The sequence below is a fragment of the Chrysochloris asiatica genome, unplaced genomic scaffold (genome assembly GCF_000296735.1).
Source record: "Chrysochloris asiatica unplaced genomic scaffold, ChrAsi1.0 scaffold00338, whole genome shotgun sequence".
NCBI lineage: Eukaryota > Metazoa > Chordata > Mammalia > Afrosoricida > Chrysochloridae > Chrysochloris > Chrysochloris asiatica.
Window position 1 is genome coordinate 1,062,250 of NW_006408856.1, and position 11,743 is coordinate 1,073,992.

Genomic DNA, 11,743 nt, shown 5'->3' on the forward strand with positions numbered 1-11,743 from the left:
ATCAGAAAAATAATGTAATCCACCATATAAATAAGAAAAAAGAAAAGAACCACATGACCATATCAATTGATGCAGGAAATGCATTTGACAAAATCCAACATCTATTCCTAATAAAAACACTCAACAAAGTCAGAATTGAAGGGAAATTCCAAAATATAATTAAGAACACATATACAAAATCAACAGCCTATTAACTCAATGGAAAGAAACTGAAACTCTTCCCTCTATGAACAGAAACCAAACAAGGATGCCCTTTGTCACCATCCTATTCAATATTGTCTTGGAAGACTTAGCCAGAGCTATACAGCAAGGTAGGGAAATTAAAGACTTATAAATTGGCAAAGATGAAGTAAAACTCTCTTTATTAGCAGACAATATGATCCTTTACATAGAAAACTCCAAAGACTCAGTAAAAAAGCTTCTAGACCTCATTGGAAGATTCAGCAAAATGTCAGGGTACATGATCAGCATGCAAAAATCGGTTTGATTCCTCTGTAGTAACAATGAAAGTGATGAAAAGGATATTAGGAAAGCAATGCTGTTTATAATAACTGTCCAAAGGATTACATATCTATTAATAAATGTAACCAGAGAAATAAAGTCCCTGTACAAAGAAAACTACAAAACACTACTACAAGGAACTAAAAGAGACTTACAAAAATGGAAGAATATCCCATGCTTCTGAATAGGAAGACCTAACATAGTGCAAATGTCAATACTTCCCAAAGTAATTTATACATATAATGCAATCCCAATCCATAGTCCAATGACATTCTTCAAAGAGATGGAAAAAACAATTACAAACTTTATTTGGAAAGGAAAGAGACCCAGGATAAGCAAAACATTGCTTAAGAAGAAGAATATGGTTGGAAGCCTCTCACTTCCTGACTTCAAAATGTACTATATGGATACAGTGGTCAAAAGAATCGGATACTGGTGCAATGAAAGATACAGTGATCAATGGAACAGAATCGAGAATCCAGAAATTAACCTATCTAAATACAGCCAACTGATTTTCAACAAAGTTCCTAAGTATATTGCATGAGGAAGAGATGGTGCTGGTAGAAGTAGAAAGCAATCAGCAAAAAGATTGAAACAAGACTTTTATCTCACCCCTTATATAAACACCAACTCAGCATGGATTAAAGACCTAAACGTGAATCCTAGAATTATAAAGGTCATTGATGAAAAAATAGGGACAAATGTGAGGGCCTTAATACAGGGTATACACAGACTACCAAACATTTTGAAAACTACACAAACAAAAGTAGACAAAGTAGATGATTGGGGCATATAAAAATTAAAATCTTATGTGCATCAACAGACTTCACCAGAAGAGTAAAAAGAGAGCCCTCAGAATGGTGAAAAATCTTTAGCAATGACTCATCAGTCAAGGGATTAATTTCTAAAATATATAGGAAACTAAAACACCTGCACAAGAAAAAGACAAATAACTGAATTTAAAAATGGGCACAGGACATGAATAGACACGTCACCAAGGAGGAAATCTGGGCAGCCAACAAATATATGAAGAAATGTTTACAATCATTAGCTATAAGAGGGGTGCAAATCAAAACAACAATGAGATATCATCTCACACCAGCAATAACAGCAAAGCTCCAAAAAGGAGAGGACATAAATTCTGGTGAGGATGTGGAGAGACTGGGACCCTCCTACATTGCTGGTAGGATTGCAAAATGGTCCAACCACTATGGAAAACAATATGGTGCTTCCTCAGAAGGTTGGAAATAGAGATACCTTATGATCCAGCAATTTCTCTACTTGGTATTGATCCACAAGAAATATGAACCATAACACAAGTAGATGATGCACACCAATGTTCCTAGCAGTACTATCTATATAAGCAAAAATATGGAGACAGCCTTAGTGCCCATAAATGGAAGAATGGATAAACAAACTTTTGTATGTACACACAATGGAATATTATGCTACCTTGAAGAATAACAAGGAAGCTGCAAGCCACTGTATAACATGGATGAACCTTAAGGACATCATACTGAGTGAAATTAGTCAGTCACTAAAGGAGAAATATTGCATAAGGACCATTATTTTAAAAGATTAAGAAAAAGTACCCACACTAAAAGTGGAAAAAAATTTATTTGCAGGTTACCGGAGTATATGGGGTGGAGTGAGATGAGGGAGGAGAATGTGGAGCACAGGGTAGGGAATAGAGACAGGACAGTTTGGGTGCTGAAGGGTGGAAGCAATACACTGGAAGGGGAAGGGGAATGGAAGAACAAGGTGGATGGGAGAACAGTTAAGCAGGTTTGCATGGGCTAAGTGGGACAGAGGTAAATAATGATATATATACAACCTTGGAACAACAGGGCTCTGGGATACAAGGATTGAGACATGGTTTGAATGGGTAAAAGAGGGGAAATAGTGTTCAGATGCTTGACTGTCTTTTGAATCTTGGTTTCCCTTACATACTAATGTAAAATAGACTCTTGAGGGGGAGAGAAAGGAATAGCTAGAAAAATCACCATAGAAAGCTTGTAAGTCCATCTTCAGTCTATAACTGATTGGAATACCTAAACTGGGGCTAGAACTTGCCCAGTGAAGCTTCTGCATTGCATAAGACCATAGGTGGAAACCCAGTTCTCAGCCAGAACCTTTTGAGGTGGGAAATTTCCACTGAAAGTACAAGCAGACCAACCTGGAATGGCTTTAAGAATAGGTGAAAGTTCTTGAAAGAAAGACCAGAAGGAAAAATCAAAAACAATAATGGCAGTCTGATTGACTATTATAAGAACAAGCAAGTCGTTCGCACAGGAGCTATCAAGTCAAGTGGTCAGGTCCCCTCAGTTTAAACCCCCTTCCAAGACTAAGACTCAAGGGAACTACATGATCAGGCATGTGGTCTTGCTGGTGAGCACTTTGGTCACCGATAAGGGGAAGTTGAGGAAAAACAGCAATGAAATTATTAGCTAAGTCTGATCACTTTCAATAGATACCTATCAACCTGGGTTTATACATGGTTGGACAGTGGTATGGCAAGATGTAGGGACTCCTGGGCCCAGGGACATGGTCACAGAGGACTAGAGCAGAAAGTGATGCGTTTGGCTGATATGAAGTGAAGGGTGATGCACAAGAACACCCAAACTTGCAGATAGTACCCACTTGACCTGGCTTCAAAGGCTGAATGATCAGAACTCTATTAGGGAGAGAAAGAATAGGGGGGCGGGGGAAAGAGTAATCCGCTACTATCTGATGTACTTGACATATGCTTGTGGATGTAATAGTTTAAAAAAGGGAACGAATCTTTAAAGCGAGGATCATTCCCACCTCCTCTATACATAGGGTTGACAGTGATGGGCAAATTAGACACTGTCTGCCCTAAATGGGGGCAACAAAGGCAAGAAGTGACTGGCTTACAAGCTTTCAAGAGGGAGCCTAGTTTCAGAGAGTATGGAGGAAAGTAGAATGTTCACTGAGTGGTTTCTAACCTGTCTGGACAGGGCTGGTGAAAGGACATGGGAATAATACTCTTTTGGTTCAATAGTTAATAATTGTTATCAGGACTGATTGTTATTGCTGCAAATGTAAAAGGAAAAAAAATATATATGTGGTTGTAGCCGTTTCTGTATTACCTTTAGTAAAACTTTTCTCTCATGGGATAGCAGAGTTATTGTCTAATGATTTCCACATTCCACTGGGTCACCTCCCTTTGGAATGGGCACAAATACAGATCTGTTCCAATCAGTTGGCCAGATAGTTTTCTTCCAAATTTCTTGGCATAGATGAGTGTGTGCATCCAGTGACGCCTCACTTTGTTAAAATATTTTAATTTTTATTCCATCAATTCCTGGTGCCTTGTTCTTTGCCAATTCCTTCAGTGTACCTTGGACTTCTTTCTTCAGTATTGCTGGCTCTTGAATATATGCTACCTCTTGAGATGGTTGAACATCAACCATCTTTGGGTACAATAACTCTGTGTATTCTTCCCATCTTCTTCTGGTGTTTTCAGCATCATTCAATAATTTTCCCAAAGAATCCTTCAATAATGAATGCCGAGGCTTGATTTTTTTCTTCAGTTTCCTCACCATGAGAAATCATTAGTGTGTTCTTTGCTTTTGATTCTCTGACACCAGATATTTGTACATTTCATTGTAATATTTGACTTTGTCTTCTCAACTGACATTTGAAATTTTCTGTTCAGCTCTTGTACTTCCTCATTTCTTCCATTTGCTTTAGCATCTCTATGCTGGGGAGCAAGTTTCAGACTCTCTTCTGACATCCGTTTTGGTCTTTTCCTTCTTTCTTGTCTTCTTAATGACTTTTTGCTTTCTTCCTGTATGATGTTCTTGATGTCATCCCATAACTCTTCTGGTCTTCGGTCTTTACTGTCTAATGTATCAAATCTATTCTTCAGATGATCTCTAAATTCAGGTGGGATATATTCAGAGCCATATTTTGGCTCTCATGAATTTATTGTCATTTTCTTGAGCTTCAGTCTGAATTTGCAGTGGTGAAGATTTTTGTTTTCTTTACAGTGAGATGCTATCTATACTGAATGTTCACTACTAAGAATTTTAAGTCCTCTTCACTTTCAGCAAGCAAGTTTGTAAAATCTGCATATTGCAAGTTGTTAATGAGCCTTCCTCCAATTCTGATGACACATTTTTTTTCATCTAACCCAGTTTTTCAGATTATTTGCTCAGCTTGTATGTTGAATAAGTAAAATGAAAGAATACAACCCTGTCACACGCCTTTCTTAATTTTAAACCATTCAGTGCTCCCATATTCTGTTTGAACAATTGCCTCTTGGTCCATGTACAGCTTCTTCATGAGCACAATTAATTGTTACAGAATACTCATATATCACAATGTTGTACATAGCTTGTTGTGCCCCATATAGTTGAAAGATTTTGCATAGTCAATAAAGCACAGGTAAATATCTTTCTGGTATTCTTTGCTTTCAACCAAGATCCATCAGCAATGATATCCCTCATTCCACGTCCTTTTTTTAATCCGGCTTGATCCTCTGGAAGTTCTCTGTCAATGTATGGTTGCATAAATTTCTGTACTACCTTTTGTAAAACTTTACTCGCATGGGATATCAACGATATTGTCCTGTGATTTATTTTAAATACCTGTGGCATAATTTCCAGAATTACAGCAACTCACAAACCACCACAGTACGACAAACTGAGACACGAGTGGTGGACCATGTATAGACATACTATAAAAATACTTATATATAATAATTATGTGTAGATACATGCAGAAAGTGTATAAACAAATATCTGTGCCATAGATGTACCAGTAAAATTTATATGTGACAACACTTTAGAGAATTATATTTAAAAATCTTCCTAAACTGAGTGTTGTTGTGAAATACTGTCTAGTCAGTTCTGACTCACAGTGACCCATTATAGGATTTCCAAAGAGTGTCAGATGTGCTTGGATAGTCAACCTTGTTTTTAGCAGTTCAGTGCTTGCTCTAGTAAGCCACACAAGGACTAAGCATAGAAGAAGGGCAACAAAAGAGTGAGGAACACTGGCCTGATTGATAGATGGGGTGTTTTCTATTTCTGAGTGACACATGTGATTTATAATTCTTTGAATGGCAATTCTCATAACAAATATGATTTAATGTCCACAAAAACACAATGAGTCTTCTTTTCCCAATTTCATAGTGTGATAGTCCACTCAGCTTTTGTGAGGTTGAACTACTGTTTGCTTAGTTCATATCCCTGAAGAATTATGAGCATTTTTTGTTTTCTTGTACAAGTCAGGAACTTAGTACCAAAATTGGTAGTTATTTGTTGAAAAATCTTTAATGGCATCCATCATAAATTCACCCAAACTATGGGTGCTTCGTTTCTCCTCTGAGCCTTTCACTAAATCCATTTTCCCCCATAACATGCCTGTACAAATGTTTTGCATTTTTACATGTTCTTTTTGGTGTGAGCTATGCACATTTGATTTGATTTTCTATTTCAGGGGCATGTTTTAAATTGCATGTTAAATTAGTTTTATATATTGTTGTTATATACAGTGGAACCAGTTCTGACACATAGTGACCTTGTACAGGGTTTCTGAGGCTGTTAATCTTTAGGGAACAGAAAGCCTCATCTTTCTCCTGGGGAATAACTGGTAGTTTCGAACTGCTGACCTTAAGGATCGCAGACCAATTAGCAACCGCTACACTACCAGAGCTCCACAGTGACCCTGAATAGGGTTTCCAAGGAACAGGAGCAGGACTCTCTCTCTCACTCTCTTCTCTCTTTTCTCTCTCTCTGTCCCATTAGACAGGCTTATGTCTAGCTCAAAGATAGTCAAATGTGCCCGCTCAGCACAAAAAAATGCAAGCAGACTCTTGCTGGCACTGTTTCTTTCAAGTCAATCTTTCACCTCATGTGATCTCAAAAATGAAACAAAAACAAAAAATGCCATTGAGTCAGTTTCAACTCATGAAGACCCTTTGTGTTACAGATTGGAACTGTTACATCCAGTTATCTTGGCTGTAATCTTTATGAAATCTGACTGTGATGTCTTTCATTGAGGTGCCACTGGGTAGATTCAAACATTCAAACTTTTTACTTAGTAGCTAAGTACAAAGAGTTGCACCATCCAGGGACCTTCATCATGTGTAACCACTGCCAAGGTCTCTTGTTAGCCTTTGAAATCCATGATGCCTCATATAATCTTGAAAGCTACATATAATCAGCTTTATATTATTAAAAAAATATTTTCATACTATATGCATTACAACAAATTTCACGTGCATATCAGTTGAGATGCTTAAAACTATGTATGGAGGTATTTACTTATTTTTGCTTAAGAGTGAATATGATTACTAACCACATTATAAATTAACAGGAAATTGTAAAAGCAAACAAAGCATAATATCAGGACATACACTGTTGCATATTTCAATATAAGATTGGATGCATCAAGGAAGAAATAATTTAAAAATATTGCCAGCAATCTTCTTTGAAATCAAGCAATCAGGTGCTTTATCAAATGGCATAATAAATACATTTGTCTCATCAAAACAAAATATCTGTGTTTTATACCCAGAGAAGTAAAACACTTGTTTGATATTACTTTATAATAATGAGTAAACAGCCTGAATGTAGAAAGTTCACCTTGAGAATGAATAGTAGCTGGAACTGAGTAAATTAAATGAAGCAAAGGAGGGGGTGAGTGGAGAATAGACAATAGCAGATTTTTCCCCTGAGGAGAGGAGCAAAAGAATATTCACAGAAAAGTAATTACTATGAAACTTAGTGAAGTATGGAGAAAAGGTGAAAAGAAAGTTAATGGACTAAAAGAAAAGGGAGACAGGCAAAAAGAAAAATAAATTGCTAAAGTGTTTAACCAATAAACAAATTTGTTGTTGTTAAGTGCCGTTGAGTAGTTTAAAACCCATAGAGACTCTGTAGAGGGTTTTCAAAGAGCAGCTGGTGAGCTTGAACCACCAACCTTGTGGTTCAAGACTTTGCAGTCTAGTGCATTAACCCACAGCATCACACCAGGATTCTTATGAAGAAAGGCATCCCTGACTGGGAATCCAAACCTAAGGCCACGATGGTGAGAGCATCAAATCCTATAAATAGCATGTGTAAAGCTTGCGTATTGCTGTTGTTCCATCACGGTTTCGACTCATAAAAATCCTGTGACTCATAAGATGTCCAAGGAGTGGTTGGTGGGTTTTATACCACTGACCTTTTAGTTAATAATCCAGATCGACATAGGGACTCCAAACCATATGCAAGTAGCAGAATTATGCATCACTTCTTTTCTGAGTTGTATGTACTTGGTTATATACATGCCTTATCACTGCATTAAGTCAATTTAAAATTACTTTTGGCTTCTATTAGAATGTCTATTCCAGAGCTAGTAGTTCAGGAACATACTGGTTGAATAAGAGAATCCTTATTATGTAACTAGAGTCTGTGTAGACATCCAATTCCCACAAGAATAAATTGTCTGGGAATTTTTTCTAAGTCTCAGTAGTCACATGGTCCCATAGAAGTTTTCTAAACCTAAGGACAAGCTAGATAAGGTTTCCATGTTTCTTCCTTTATGGCGTAGTGTTTACAAGTTGGTCTACTAACCTCAAGGTCAGCAGTTAGAAACTACCAACTTCCCACAGGAAAAAGATGAGGCTTTCTGCTCCAGTAAAGATTTACAGCTTTGGAAACCCTATACAAGGTCGCTGAATTAGAACTGACTCCAGGACACATGAACAACCAAATGACCCTCTAGGTTCAGACAGCTGGTTCCCAAAACCTAATAGTGTTCCTAAAAGTTGAAAAATTTAGTCTAGGGAAGAAGTTTGTCTCCACACTGTCCTGCAGCAAAGTGGTCCTAATAAAAGTCCTGTTCATGGATGGATATACCAACTTGATGGCACCTAACAACAACAATCTACACCTTTGAGTAATCTAAGTTTTATAATCATATTCCATTCATGAATTGTAAGGATAACTGGTTTACTATTTTATCTTATTTCCTATTATTGGAACCCAACCACACAAAGCAGTCATAAGAAACTTGAATAACATTTACTTGTAACAGTCACAAAATCTATTATCTGTTTTCTTACTCAGGAATCCCAAGGTTTACCCTCACAAGGAAAATTTTGTTCATAATATGGTGACTGCAAAGTTTATTTTTTCAAAATTTGTTTGTTCATTATTTCACAATGGAAATACTGTTGAGCAAATGATACTATATTGAAAATAACTATCTCAGGCTACTAGTAGGAGTTATAGTAACTGCTGTTTCCTGAGCAGTGACTTGGAAGTAGCTATCAGGAACTTGAATAATACAACCAATGTCTCAGAACAATTTGTATATGTAGTATTTATTGGAAAATCTCATTTTCTATGTAAAATTTCACTTAAAGTATAATATATTTTCAAGAAAAAAAAATCCCTTAATAAATGCTCACATTTTGACCAAAAAAAATCTAAAATTTGCACTAAGATAATAACCAGGGATTTGTACATTTATTTATAAGAATATCCATAAATATAAACAAATAATGATGGTGGTGGTTATGTGCTGTGGAAGAGGTTCTGACACATAGTTGCTCTGTATAGGATTTCCAAGGCTGTAAATCTTTATGTGAGCAAAAAGCCTCATCTTACTTTCACGAAGTGACTCATACATTCGAACTGCTGACTTTGTGGTTAACAGCCTGACATGTAAACCACTACGCTACCAGGGCTCCTTAAATAATAATGAAGTAAATTATGGTATATCCAAAAGAAACAGCTATTAAAAATATATTAAATTATATTTGTTGTTGTTACATGCTGTCTAGTTGGCTCTGACACAAACCAACCCTGTATAGACTTTCTGAGAATCAGCTGATGGACTCGAACTGCCGACATTGCAGTTCAAACTGACCTTGCAGTCCAGTGCATTATCCTGCAGCGCCACACCAGGACTCCATTAAATTATATTGGAAAACAATATTTAATGCCATGTACTTGCATTATCCTTTTGTATTTTTAGGGCCAAATTGTAATATAAAGTAATTTGTTATAGCCATATGTTAAATTTGTCAAAAGAACAATTATACGTAGAAAATTATTTTGAAGCATTAAAAAGCGAGAAAGGTTGCTATGATGTATCAGTGAACTAAACATAGTAAGGAATAGTTTTGTTTTGGTAACTGCTTGATTAAAGCATCTTATCTGGAATGTATCAAAACTCAGTATAGTTTTGTAAAACTGTAGCCTCCTGAAATAACATAAATTGCTTTTAACTTGCTATGACTTTTTCTAGTGAGGAGGTTCTTATATTTATTCAGGTCCTCAAAGAATTCAACAATCTGCAAAATTTTAAGAACAATTTAAGAAAATTAAGAGAAGAACTTTTCTGGTATTAGATGGAGCCATTTTTCAACTATTCCAATAATTATATAGGTGGTTTTTACTCATTCCTCTGTGCATGCACAGCTTCTTAGTAAATGAAGTCTCATAGTTTAAACCTGAGTCTCATCAGTTAAAATTTAAAATGGAAAAAAAAAAAAAAAGAATTAAACAGGTACCCATCATTCCATAAGGCAATGTTGCTTCCATCACGTAATTTTACAAAATTCCCAGTGTTGCTAACAGTGACAGAGATTAATGGAATCAATAGTTATCATTCATTCATTCATGCAGGTGCAAGCTAAATTTCAAATTACGTAGGTATTTGTTTTGTTCTAGGGAGCTTGTTTCTTCAGTCACAGCATTTTCCTTCTATGGTAATTGAGCTTTCCAGAAACAAACTGCTTCTTCTATTATATTTCTGCTGAATATATTGAGCTCTTTTCCTTTAAAAGCCTTAACACATTTCCTTACTTTTTTTTTTTTTTTTTTTTTTTTTTTATGAAGTACAAAATGCAGTAAGAGTAAATAATTGAACAATTCTTACTTAATTGTAAAACTTAAAGTCAAATTATTCCACTGTAAGAACGATTAGTATTCAGCTCTTTAACATTTTTTATGTATTAAAAGCAATATTTATCTATCAAAAGGTCATTTTAATTGAAATAAATAAATAAAATGTACCAGAGGTTGAACGATTTTGAAATGAAGCACTAAATGTTGTTTTTTTCAGTTTAGTCTGATGAAACAGGCCAAGAAGAGAAAAGATTGGTAGGAAAATGGCGTACTTGATGAGTTCCAAGAGGTTCATCAACAGTGGAGGACATTTGTTAAATGTATCTTTGGAATACAAATGTAAGAAAATTAATATGCTTATTAATCTCTGAAACAAGAGGAAAAAATTAAAAGATTGTTATGTATTTACTTGAGATTTTAATAGAATTATATTAGAAGTTAGTTATATAATCTTTTAAAGCAATAGTCATCTGTTTATTTATTTCTCCTATTGTTTCTTTCTGTTAGTTTCTGGTCTTTTGGAGTTTCACAAATTGTTTATATCACAGAGATGTGGGTGAAGGCAGCAAGGTTGATTCCAAGTCTATATTAGTCACAAGTGTGCTTGGTATTTCAATTCTAGTAATTACAAGTGGCTCTTCTTCAGACTATTTTGTTTGTTCTGAAACATAACAGAAAGGTACAAATTAAGAGAAAAGAGTGGCTCAGACTGCCCCAAGCAATTAAATGAATTAAATAAAATTACTAGTGGATACTTTATGTATGGTAGGGGCTCTGTGAATGTAGAAAGATTACTGTTAGTCACACCTGTGCTGATTTGCACTATGGGTTTGAAATTATCATGAGTAAATATAATTATTTAACAAATTTAATAAATGTTTGAGGTTCTGAAAACGGCACTTGAATCTACAAATGCATAGTGATGAATGTGACAATGTACAGTTAGTGGAACTTGAAAACAATAAACTATGTAAAGCATTCCAGACAGTAGCAGAAAAGTTCTGATTAAACAAAGATTGCAAATTGCTATTAAACTATTCACAGCTACCAAGGCACTCATATATTGTCTTTTAAAATTTAATTTTGTTAAAACTTTATTCTAATTTTTCAGTAACTTAGATATCAAGACAACCCTTCACTTATTGTTTTCTAAATAGGAAATTGGAAAATATTGGTTAACAGTTGAAGTACCCTAAATAAATATTTACTTAACAAACAAAGGAGTGCTTGTTCTTGGACTATAATGACTGGAAATAATTGCTTTAAAGGAAAGATACTTTTATTAAAAATATATTAAAATAATATCAAAGACTATCTTTTCTATTAAAGTAGTGTTCAAAGTTTGTAAAGCACTTTATATTTCAAGCATACCA